The sequence below is a fragment of the Nerophis lumbriciformis genome, linkage group LG06, assembly GCF_033978685.3.
Source record: "Nerophis lumbriciformis linkage group LG06, RoL_Nlum_v2.1, whole genome shotgun sequence".
In the NCBI taxonomy this organism is placed as follows: domain Eukaryota; kingdom Metazoa; phylum Chordata; class Actinopteri; order Syngnathiformes; family Syngnathidae; genus Nerophis; species Nerophis lumbriciformis.
In genome coordinates, this window is record NC_084553.2 from 28,300,354 (window position 1) to 28,312,841 (window position 12,488).

Sequence of the window (12,488 nt, forward strand, 5' to 3'; positions counted from 1 at the left end):
ACGGATGGTCAATGGCTTATGTTTATGTTAATTTTGAATATGGAAACAAGATTACACAACATTACAGCACATATGTACAGTGTCAAACAAAGTCCCAAAAAGGAGTAGGATGAAACACAGCTTATTTAATTGTACCCCTTTTTCCCTTCACAGCTATTACTAATACTTTCGTACACTTCGTTCATTTACTATATATATATATATATATATATATATATATATATATATATATATATATATATATATATATAAAATCCCCTGAAGAGCAGGAAAACCTGCAAAACAGGCTTGTAGGGATGAAATAGCCTCGGTGTTTTTTCCTGACCTAACGTATATTCCGCTCTACCCCGGTATTGAGCACTTTATAAATGTATGTGTGTATATATATATATAAGATTCTTCTTTGTACTTTGTAAACAATTTAAGTTTTTAATTGTTTTAACTGGATCATAGTGGTAAATTGCTTGAGTTTTCTACCTAATCCATTGTATAATTCAACTCCACATAATTTTATGCTGAACATTTGAAGTATTGAACGCGCATATAAATGTTTTAGATAAAATGTTTCCCTAAGGTTATATTTCTCCTCCTTTGTTGAGAAGAGTTGTTGTACATTGTTAGGTATACGATTACGCTTTGCCTTATACTGTAAATTCCGGACTACAAGCCTCTACATTTTTCCTACGCTTTGAAGCCTGCAGCTTATAAAACGGTGCGGCTATTTCATGGATTGTTTTTGCTAATGGCCATAACTCAAATAGTTTTCATAGAACACCGAGCAAATACAATGAACGAGTGTGGTATTGTTTGTGCTATGGCTTCATTTTTTGGATGAGTTTGCTCACTGTAATTGCTGTGGGGTAAACGTCTACAGCATTACACATGTCGTTTCGCGTTCTCGTCCTCCATAGTGTTTCTACTTGTATAGATTCTTCATTTATCACTCCAGCAAACGGTTGTATGTTTACAATACAACTAAAACTATTCATATTTACTAAACCGTCCCATGTGTGATGTCTGTAGAAGTGTTTTCATGCATATTTGTACGTGCTATTGTAATGTAATCAAGCGAGCATTGTTAGCATTAGTGAATATGCTAATACATTGTGTCTGTGTTTCAGTTTTACAAATTTCTCAGTAAATTCACCACAACGTCACCGTTTAGTTATTGATTCTGTTTATATGATTGGAGAGTTAGCTTCTACAGCTAGTGGGTCCATGACGATGACTTCTGTTTTGTTTGATCAGCTGTTTTACTGCCGTGTTACAGGCACCTTTTGGAAACAATAAAGGTATGTAAATTAACATTTACGGAATATTTCTGTGTAAATAACGCATTTTACAGCGCATATATCTGCGGCGGTGCAACCAATATATAGAAAAAAAAAAAAAAATCTAAAATTTAGTGGATGCGGCTTATATACCGTGCATTCTATATGTACATTATTTTAGCTGTTTATAGTTGTATCGGATCATTGAGTTTCAGTATTTTTAATTTAACCAATAAAAGCTTTGTTGTATTTTAGCTTAGTGAAGTGAATTATATTTATATAGCGCTTTTCTCTAGTGACTCAAAGCGCTTTACATAGTGAAACCCATTATCTAAGTAAAATGTTTAAACCAGTGTGGGTGGCACTGGGAGCAAGTGGGTGAAGTGTCTTGCCCAAAGACACAACAGCTGTGACTAGGATGGCAGAGGCGGGGAATCGAACCTAGAACCCTCAGGTTGCTGGCACGGCCGTTCTACCAACGGAGCTACGCTGCTTAACTGACCCTTTTTTAAGGCAGCTGGTGACTGAAGTGTACTTTTATAATTATTATTCAAAAATATTTCCCCCATATTTTCACGCAACTTAGATATGCAGGCATAATAGTTGGTCACTTAGTCTCTGCCCCTGCAGACGTTTTTCTTGATGGCAGCCACACTTGCTCTAATGTTACACAACTGTGCTTGTCATTCAACCCCCTACCGAATATTGTGGTGATTCAAGTAACACTAAAGTTACAGTTAGGGTTTTTACAGCATGTTGAGCTTTGTGAGAAATTTCAAGTCAATGCAACTGAATGGGTCAAACTTTTAACAGTGTCACCATGTCGTATTTGTCCGAAAAATGACAACAAATGCAACACAGAAGGAAAATGTTCAGTAGTAGAAGTGTTAGCTTACATAAATAGTAAAGATCCAGTCATGTGGGGGGAAAAACACTTACCACAATTTAGTTTACTTCTGTAAAATATATATTTTTTATATTTCTTTAGTCCAAAATGTCAGTACCAATTGTTGCTAACTACATTTTCACTTATCAGTCTACATGTAATGGTCACCTCATTTAGGTGGAAATAAATTGTAACAATTGACCATGCAGAGGAGAAATGATTCAATGTTGTTGAAAGTGAGAATGTTGCACTCAGGAATATTACAATGTCGCACTGTACTATACGAAGCTTGGGCATTTATTGCTAAAGTCAACTGAACTGAAATCTTGTTCAACTAACCTGAAAGACAGAACAAATCATCTCGTGCAGTGAATCTCAAACTCAGTGGTGTACCGTCAGGGCCAGCAAAGCCTTCTCTGCTGGCCTAACGTAACCAGAAATCATGATCATAATTAAAGATACAATTATTTTTTTATTTACTTTCCCTAAATATCTAAAATTATTCATATTATTTTCACGTCATATTATGCTCCTTCCAGTGCTGTTGTTTCTAGTTTTAGTTTGTATCCTATTAGAATTCAACTAGCTTATGTTGCCATGCTGTACCATATCTGCCAGACGCCTTTAGAAACAACAATGTTGGCGTCCGTACACTGTAAGAGAACGGGGACATACAGTTGATAGACAGTTGTTGTCAGTAAGGCCTTCTAGCTGGCCTCACGTTGAACGTGACATTTACGCGTCCTGTGATTGGATACTCACCAGGACCCTTAATTTGAGAACACATAGAGTTGAGAGACAGTTGCGATAGCCAATCAGATCACAAGTTGTTGACAGTATCTGTTCTGTTACAACTAAAAGTTGTAAACTCTTGTTGTTAAAGTGTGTCATGCTTGTAATTTTATTAACATTGTTACATGTGTATTTGTCGCCATCATGTGGTCAGGGCAGTTAATATATATTTGATAAGTGTGTACTTTGCATCAAACTTTATTGATCGGAAGTTCCATAAGCCAAGCAGATACATTTACGGTATATGTTTTAATTGCTGATGCTTTATAATTTATTTTTAAATGCGCCAGAAAATAACGCGTTTTGTATACTGTTGATATGATTCAATGGACAGCAGTGTTGGGTTAGTTACTGAAAACTAGTTACAGTTACTAGTTACTTTATTTCAAAAGTAACTCAGTTACTAACACCAAAAAGTAATGTGTTACTGTGAAAAGTAACTATTTAGTTACTTTTTTTTTTCTTAAGGCTCCCATTAATGCCCTTTTAGCCTTCATTTCAGTACTGTTATTGCACTGGAGAATAATACAATCTGTTGATCAACTTGACATGCATTTGCATCACTGAACTCAGAAAGCAATGTGGTCTACATACAACACACAAAGACAAAGATATGTTTCAAAGGGCCAATTTATTTCAGGCCAGAACAAATTGACAAAACTATTTTAAATAGCTGCAACATAATGGCACTTTAACTTTAACTTTAAGTAGATAGGATCTTTGATCCAAGACACGACTTACATTTAACTAAAATGTTATTTTCTTTGTGCTCGACAAAATAAAAGTATTGAGAATGTCTCCATGTTAAGAAACTCGACTTCTGGCTTCACCATGATGTCTTGTTAGTTGTTATGAGAGTAGCGTATGTGTGTGTGTGTGTGGCCCTTTAAGATATGACAGCATGTGAGGTGAGTGACGTCAGTGAGTGAGTGGGCGAGAGAGGTGAGGGACCGGCGACAGTGAGTGCATGCAGGTGCTCTAGCTTGGTGGATGGCTGTTTCCAATAAAGTCACAAAGTTGCAACAAACCGCCGGCCTCGTCATTCACCCTCAGCTGTAAAGACCCACTTCCGGGTAAAGTGACGGTTGTTAGCCCCGAAGTACATAGGCCCTGGAGGAACGTCTCCCCTGCGCCCCCACCCACACAAAGCACGCCTATTCTTTTCCTTGTGACACAGAAGGAAGACACCGCAGCGCTGCAATAAAACACAATCAGATCTTCTGTTTCTAGCCGATACTACATAAAAAATAACGTAAAATAACGCAGTAACGCATCATGTAGTAACGGTAACTGAGTTACTGAATATAAAAAATAACACGTTAGATTACTAGTTACCGCCGAAACTATCGATGCTACTTTGTAACGCGTTAGTCCCAACACTGATGCCCAGTAGGTTGTACATGTGTTCCTGTATAGTATTTCTCCAACAATGGTCATGTGGTGACATCAATTATGGAATTTTGAGAGGTAATAATTGAAGTCGGACATCACTGAAGGCCTAGGTGGGAAACGCACGACCCGTCACTGCTCAAACTGTGGTAGACCACTAGCGGTGCATGGGCTCTATCTCATGGTATGCTAAAGAATCACTTGATTAAATTACAGTGTTTTATTTTCCTCTATTCAAACACAGTGTTACTGTTCAAACTGTGTGCAATGTTAAATAAAACATCTGCTTTGCCATTATGGTGGTACTTGGAGAGCCAAGTGTTTTCTGAGGAGGTAATTGGTGAAAAAGTTTGAGAACCACTGGTCTAGGCAATGACAAATCCCTTCCCTCTGCTATGACCTTCCATCATCTGTGTACTGTGTTGTCAAAAAACTCCATGTTCATTAAAACAACACGTCTGTTGTGGCGCTGATAAGTTTTTGCTAAAACGACACTCAAAAAGAAGGCGAGATCACTTTAATGAAGTGACAAACTCACACAGTGGCAGGATCAGCCCATAAAAGTCCACTGCGGATGAAATGAACGAGTGTTCACCAGTGGGATAATATACTGCGGTGCGCACCTCTGTGGACCCTTCAATTAATCAACCTGTCCGCACTTTGTTTTGAGAGTAATCTCGGCCGACCACCAGAGAGGCACTCAGCAGTAAGTGGCGCTTGGCTGTGCTTTGAAGGCCGTTGGTTTATCGCCATCCCAGAGCGCGGCAAGCGTGTGCTGTAAAAAAACACCTCAAGTCAAATGCTCCATAGTCGCCTCACACACGCGGGCCAGATGACCCTGTCAACCATGACTGGCCTTAGCTAGGCTATCACATGTAGTACATATCAAAATGGTTGCTGTTTAACAACCTTCATCTTCGTCTCGACAAGAGGCTCAGTCGAAAACGTGTTAAGAAAAGAATGGGAAGCACTTCCTTCATCAATGACAAACTTGTTGTTAAAGACTTCTTAGACAATATACAGAGACAACTTTTTATGATTTTGAATTCAATTTATAGCGCATATTCAAGCAAGAATAAATCAAGGAGGAATAAGCAATATTATTTATATCATTATGCCAGGCCAGATTTCTTATCTTTAACAGTATTTACTAAAATCATATTCAGTTGTCCCTCACTACATCGCGTTTCAAATATCACAGCTTAACTAAATTACAAAATAAGAAATACACAATTTTATCCTGAAGCATATTTTACATGTTTTTCTCTAATTCGGGGGTCAGCAACCCGGGGCTCTCGAGCCCCATGCGGCTCTTTAGTGCCACACGAGTGGCTCCCTGGAGCATTGTTAAAAAAGGATTGGAAGTGAAAAAAGATGGGGGAAAAATAATTTTTTTGTTTTAGTATGCGTCTTGTTTGAGGACAAACATGACACAAACCTTCCCAATAGTGAGAAAGCCCACTGTTTAATATGTCCATGTATATGCTTCACTGATGAGAGTATTTGGTGAACATCGTTTTGTCCTACAAATTTCAGCGGTCCTTGAACTCACCGTAGTTTGTTTACATGTACAACTTTCTCCGATGCTGCCACAGAAAGACGTGTTTTATGCCACTCCTTCTTTGTCTCATTTTGTCCACCAAACCTTTTATACTGTGTGTGAATGCACAAAGGTGAGCTTTGTTGATGTTAATGACTTGTTGGAGTGCTAATCAGGCATATTTGGTCAGTGCATGACTGCAAGCTAATCGATGCTAACATGCTATTTAGGTTAGCTGTATGCACATATTGCGTCATTATGCCTCATTTGTAGGTAAATTTGAGCTCTTTTAGTATCCTTAATTTCATGACACATTATCTGTATGTAATATTGGCTGCATTTTAGATAGTTGTTTGTGTGCCATGTTCTTCCAGACCACAGCAAACATTACCTAGCTTGCCAAAGATTGTAATGAATATATTTAAAGAAAACAGCCTGCCGTTTCCTTTAACTTGGACACACACCTATACCTTTGGCAATTAAAACCCAGTCATTTCCAGGAGTTATCTCACCCGCTGAGTAGCCTCTGATTTACTAATGGTTTCTAATATTGTAAAAATGTGTAAAATAAATATTACATTTCAACATTTCTGTCAACGAAGATTTGCTTCAGCTTGCGACACATAGTCATGTTGATAGTGGGCTAATGTAGCTAATATAGACACTTACATCATGTGTTGTCTTCATTATAACACTTATATAAGGCTTGTAATTTTTGGCGGCTCCAGACAGATTTCCATCCATCCATCCATCCATTTTCTTCCCCTTATCCGAGGTCGGGTCGCAGGTGCAGCAGCCTAAGCAGGGAAGCCCAGACTTCCCTCTCCCCAGCCACTTCGTCCAGCTCCTCCCGGGGGATCCCGAGGCGTTCCCAGGCCAGCCGGGAGACATAGTCTTCCCAACGTGTCCTGGGTCTTCCCCGTGGCCTCCTACCTGTCGGACGTGCCCTAAACACCTCCCGAGGGAGGCGATCGGGGGCATCCTGACCAGATGCTCGAACCACCTCATCTGGCTCCTCTCGATGTGGAGGAGCAGCGGCTTTACTTTGAGCTCCCCCCGGATGACAGAGCATCTCACCCTATCTCTAAGGGAGAGCCCTGCCACCCGGCGGAGGAAACTCATTTCGGCCGCTTGTACCCGTGATCTTGTCCTTTCGGTCATAACCCAAAGCTCATGACCATAGGTGAGGATGGGAACGTAGATCGACCGGTAAATTGAGAGCTTTGCCTTACGGCTCAGCTCCTTCTTCACCACAACGGATCGATACAGCGTCCGCATTACTGAAGATGCCGCACCGATCCGCCTGTCGATCTCACGATCCACTCTTCCCTCACTCGTGAACAAGACTCCGAGGTACTTGAACTCCTCCACTTGGGGCAGGGTCTCCTCCCCAACCCGGAGATGGCACTCCACCCTTTTCCGGGCGAGAACCATGGACTCGGACTTGGAGGTGCTGATTCTCATCCCAGTCGCTTCACACTCGGCTGCGAACCGATCCAGCGAGAGCTGAAGATCCTGGCCAGATGAAGCCATCAGGACCACATCATCTGCAAAAAGCAGAGACCTAATCCTGCAGCCACCAAACCGGATCCCCTCAACTCCTTGACTGCGCCTAGAAATTCTGTCCATAAAAGTTATGAACAGAATCGGTGACAAAGGGCAGCCTTGGCGGAGTCCAACCCTCACTGGAAACGTGTCCGACTTACTGCCGGCAATGCGGACCAAGCTCTGACACTGATCATACAGGGAGCGGACCGCCAAAATCAGACAGTCCGATACCCCATACTCTCTGAGCACTCCCCACAGGACTTCCCGAGGGACACGGTCGAATGCCTTCTGCAAGTCCACAAAGCACATGTAGACTGGTTGGGCAAACTCCCATGCACCCTCAAGGACCCTGCCGAGAGTATAGAGCTGGTCCACAGTTCCACGACCAGGACGAAAACCACACTGTTCCTCCTGAATCCGAGGTTCGACTATCCGGCGTAGCCTCCTCTCCAGTACACCTGAATAGACCTTACCGGGAAGGATGAGGAGTGTGATCCCACGATAGTTAGAACACACCCTCCGGTTCCCCTTCTTAAAGAGAGGAACCACCACCCTGGTCTGCCAATCCAGAGGTACCGCCCCCGATGTCCACACGATGCTGCAGAGTCTTGTCAACCAAGACAGCCCCACAGCATCCAGAGCCTTAAGGAACTCCGGGCGGATCTCATCCACCCCCGGGGCCCTGCCACCGAGGAGCTTTTTAACTACCTCAGCAACCTCAGACCCAGAAATAGAAGAGTCCACCACAGATTCCCCAGGCACTGCTTCCTCATAGGAAGACGTGTTGGTGGGATTGAGGAGGTCTTCGAAGTATTCTCTCCACCGATCCACAACATCTGCAGTCGAGGTCAGCAGAACACCATCCTCACCATACACGGTGTTGATAGTGCACTGCTTCCCCTTCCTGAGGCGGCGGATGGTGGTCCAGAATCGCTTCGAAGCCGTCTGGAAGTCGTTTTCCATGGCTTCCCCGAACTCCTCCCATGTCCGAGTTTTTGCCTCCTCAACCGCTGAAGCCGCACACCGCTTGGCCTGTCGGTACCTGTCCGCTGCCTCAGGAGTCCTATGAGCCAAAAGAACCCGATAGGACTCCTTCTTTAGCTTAACGGCATCCCTCACCGCCACGACAGGCACCAACTACCTTGCGGCCACAGCTCCAATCAGCTGCCTCGACAATAGAGGCGTGGAACATGGTCCACTCGGACTCAATGTCCAGCACCTCCCTCGTGACATGTTCAAAGTTCTTCCGGAGGTGGGAATTGAAACTCTCTCTGACAGGAGACTCTGCCAGACATTCCCAGCAAACCCTCACAATGCGTTTGGGCCTGCCAGGTCTGTCCGGCATCCTCCCCCACCATCGCAGCCAACTCACCACCAGGTGGTGATCGGTTGAAAGCTCCGCCCCTCTCTTCACCCGAGTGTCCAAAACATGAGGCCGCAAATCCGATGACACAACTACAAAGTCGATCATGGAACTGCGGCCTAGGGTGTCCTGGTGCCAAGTACACATATGGACACCCTTATGTTTGAACATGGTGTTCATTATGGACAATCTGTGACGGGCACAAAAGTCCAATAACAAAATACCACTCTGGTTCAGATCCGGGCGGCCATTCTTCCCAATCACGCCTCTCCAGGTTTCACTGTCGCTGCCAACATGAGCATTGAAGTCCCCCAGTAGAACGAGGGAATCACCCGGGGGAGCACTCTCAAGTACTCCCTCGAGCGAATCCAAAAAGGGTGGGTACTCTGAGCTGCCGTTTGGCGCGTAAGCGCAAACCACAGTCAGGACCCGTCCCCCCACCCGAAGGCGGAGGGAAACTACCCTCTCGTCCACCGGGTTGAACTCCAACGTGCAGGCTCTGAGCCGGGTGGCAACAAGAATTGCCACCCCAGCCCGTCGCCTCTCATTGCCGGCAACGCCAGAGTGGAAGAGAGTCCAGCCCCTCTCGAGAGAACTGGTTCCAGAGCCCTTGCTGTGCGTCGAAGTGAGTCCGACAATATCTAGCCGGAACTTCTCGACCTCGCGCACTAGCTCAGGCTCGTTCCCCCCCAGCGAGGTGACGTTCCACGTCCCAAGAGCTAGCTTCTGTAGCCGAGGATCGGACCGCCAAGTGCCCTGCCCTCGGCTGCCGCCCAGCTCACACTGCACCCGACCTCTATGGCCCCTGCTATGGGTGGTGAGCCCATTGGATCCAGACAGATTTGTTGTTTTTTATTTTTGGTCCAATATGGCTCTTTCAACGTTTTGTGTTGCCGACCCCTGCCCTATTTCAATGTTAAATTAAGTATTACTTAAGTATTTTATGTAGGGGCGACGTGGCGCAGTGGAAGAGTGGCCGTGCGCGACCCGAGGGTCCCTGGTTCAATCCCCACCTAGTACCAACCTCATCATGTCCGTTGTGTCCTGAGCAAGACACTTCACCCTTGCTCCTGATGGGTGCTGGTTAGCGCCTTGCATGGCAGCTCCCTCCATCAGTGTGTGAATGTGTGTGTGAATGGGTAAATGTGGAAGTAGTGTCAAAGCGCTTTGAGTACCTTGAAGGTAGAAAAGTGCTATACAAGTACAACCCATTTATCATTTATTTATTATTACTGTTCTGCCCTCACTATATGTGTTGAGGTTATACAGCTTGGCAGACAGCTAACAATCCAAGACATTCTAATAAATTTCCAAAGCAGATAAATCCATTTAGGCTCTTTGTTGTTGTTGATCTTGCTTTGTCTTTTTTGTATCTTTACTTTTGTCTTGCACTTTACTTTTTTCTTGCACTGGACTTTTATGTAAAACTGAAATACACACAATGACAAATGTATAAGCTATGTGATTCAAATAACATACTGAAATGTAATACACAATATGTAAACATTAGCTTTACACAAATATACAGCACTATCATCAAACAAATACTGCTGAGTGTTGAAACTATTTCGATGGTGGAAATATACGACTGGCAGCCATTTTAAGTCCTCAAAACATCCATTAAAACAGTGCACAAAAATTGTTTTTCAATAAATATCTTAGTACCGTATTTTCCGCACTATAAGGCGCACCGGATTATTAGCCGCACCTTCTATGAATTACATATTTCATAATTTTGTCCACCAATAAGCCGCCCCGGACTAAAAGCCGCGCCTACGCTGCGCTAAAGTGAATGTCAAAAAAACGCTGCGCTAAAGTGAATGTCAAAAAAACAGTCAGATAGTTCAGTCAAACTTTAATAATATATTGAAAACCAGCGTTCTAACAACTCTGTCCCAAAATGTACGCAAATGTGCAATCACAAACATAGTAAAATTCAAAATGGTGTAGAGCAATAGTAACATAATGTTGCTCGAACGTTAATGTCACAACACACAAAATAAACATAGCGCTCACCTTCTGAAGTTATTCTTCATTCGTAAATCCTTCGAATTCTTCGTCTTCGGTGTCCGAATTGAAAAGTTGTGCAAGCGTGGGATCCAAAATGGCCGGTTCCGTCTCGTAGAAGTCATCGGGAGTCAGTGTCGCTGTTGTTCTGTGAATCCTGCCTTCCGGAAAGCTCGGACCACAGTTGTGACCGAAATATCTGCCCAAGCATTTACGATCCACTGGCAGATGTTGGCGTATGTCGTCCGAGGCTGTCTGCCCGTCTTAGTGAAGGTGTGTTCGCCTTCGGAGCTGTGTGAAAAAAGCCACCCGGCCTCTTCGCGTAAACTTCCCTTAACCACTCGCTCATCTTTTCTTCATCCATCCATCCCTTCGAGTTAGCTTTTATGATGACGCCGGCTGGAAAGGTCTCTTTTGGCAAGGTCTTCCTTTTGAATATCACCATGAGTGGAAGTTAGCATGGCAAGCTAGAACCACAGTGAAGGATGACTTCTCATTCCCTGTGGAGCGAATATTCACCGTACGTGCTCCCGTTCCACAGTGCGGTTCAGTTGCTGTGAAATACGGTAGTAATCCGTGTGCGGATGGAGAGATTGCGTCTTTTTATGACCCGGATCGTTTAGTAGGAGCCATTTTGTGGTCTTTACAGATGTAAACAGGAAATGAAACGTACGGTGATATCCGCGCGTTTTTTCTTCTTCTTCCGGGGGCGGGTGAAGCGCTTCCTGTTCTATGGGGGCGGGTGAAGCGCTTCCTGTTCTATGGGGGCGGGTGCTTTCCTTGGCGGTTGCTTGCGTAGAAGAAGAAGCGCTTCCTGTTCTACCGGGAAAAAAGATGGCGGCTGTTTACCGAAGTTGCGAGACCGAAACTTTATGAAAATGAATCGTAATAAAGCGCACCGGGTTATTAGGCGCACTGTCAGCTTTTGAGAAAAATTGTGGTTTTTAGGTGCGCCTTATAGTGCGGAAAATACGGTATCAAATTTAACCACTTTCCACCTTAATATTGAGTTATATAAACAAGTTAAACAGTTTACTTACATACTTATATTTTCCAAAGCTTGTAAGAGCTACTAACACAACTTGTCTGTTTCTCAATTGTCTCATTAACTGAACTGATATTGTCAACCCGGAAGTGCCCAAACAAATCAAGCGTGGTATTTTTCTTTTGCCACAAGGTGTCAGTAAGAGTCTACAATCAAATTGGCATAACAATTACAGTTCAGTAGTTGTCTAATTTGTATTGTTGTGTTGTGGCGATCGATAAAGATATTGACCAAGCGGGACTTCCTTTTCCGGGTTATGGGTAAATAATGCTATCAACAACACAGGTTATCTTCACCGCGACAATCTTAAATTGACCAACTTTTGGCAGGACAGCATTTTGATTGACATCATCTTCAACCCCTGTCACATCAATAACACGTCTCTACATAGATGAGACTTTGATGCGAGCGATATCAGAAGACAACAGCTGCCCGTAACACTTCAGGCTAACAGAACTTCTATAGCTATCAGCTATCAACAAGTCTGGCCAAAGTGGAAATTTTACTCTTTTGATGCACTTCATCTTCGACATCAATAACACTCACTTGAGCGACGTGGAATGAAAACACAGGACACGCAATGCTAACACGGAAAGCTAACATCGCAGCTAATGATCGTAGCTGTGACTGTCAATTTGACAACATTT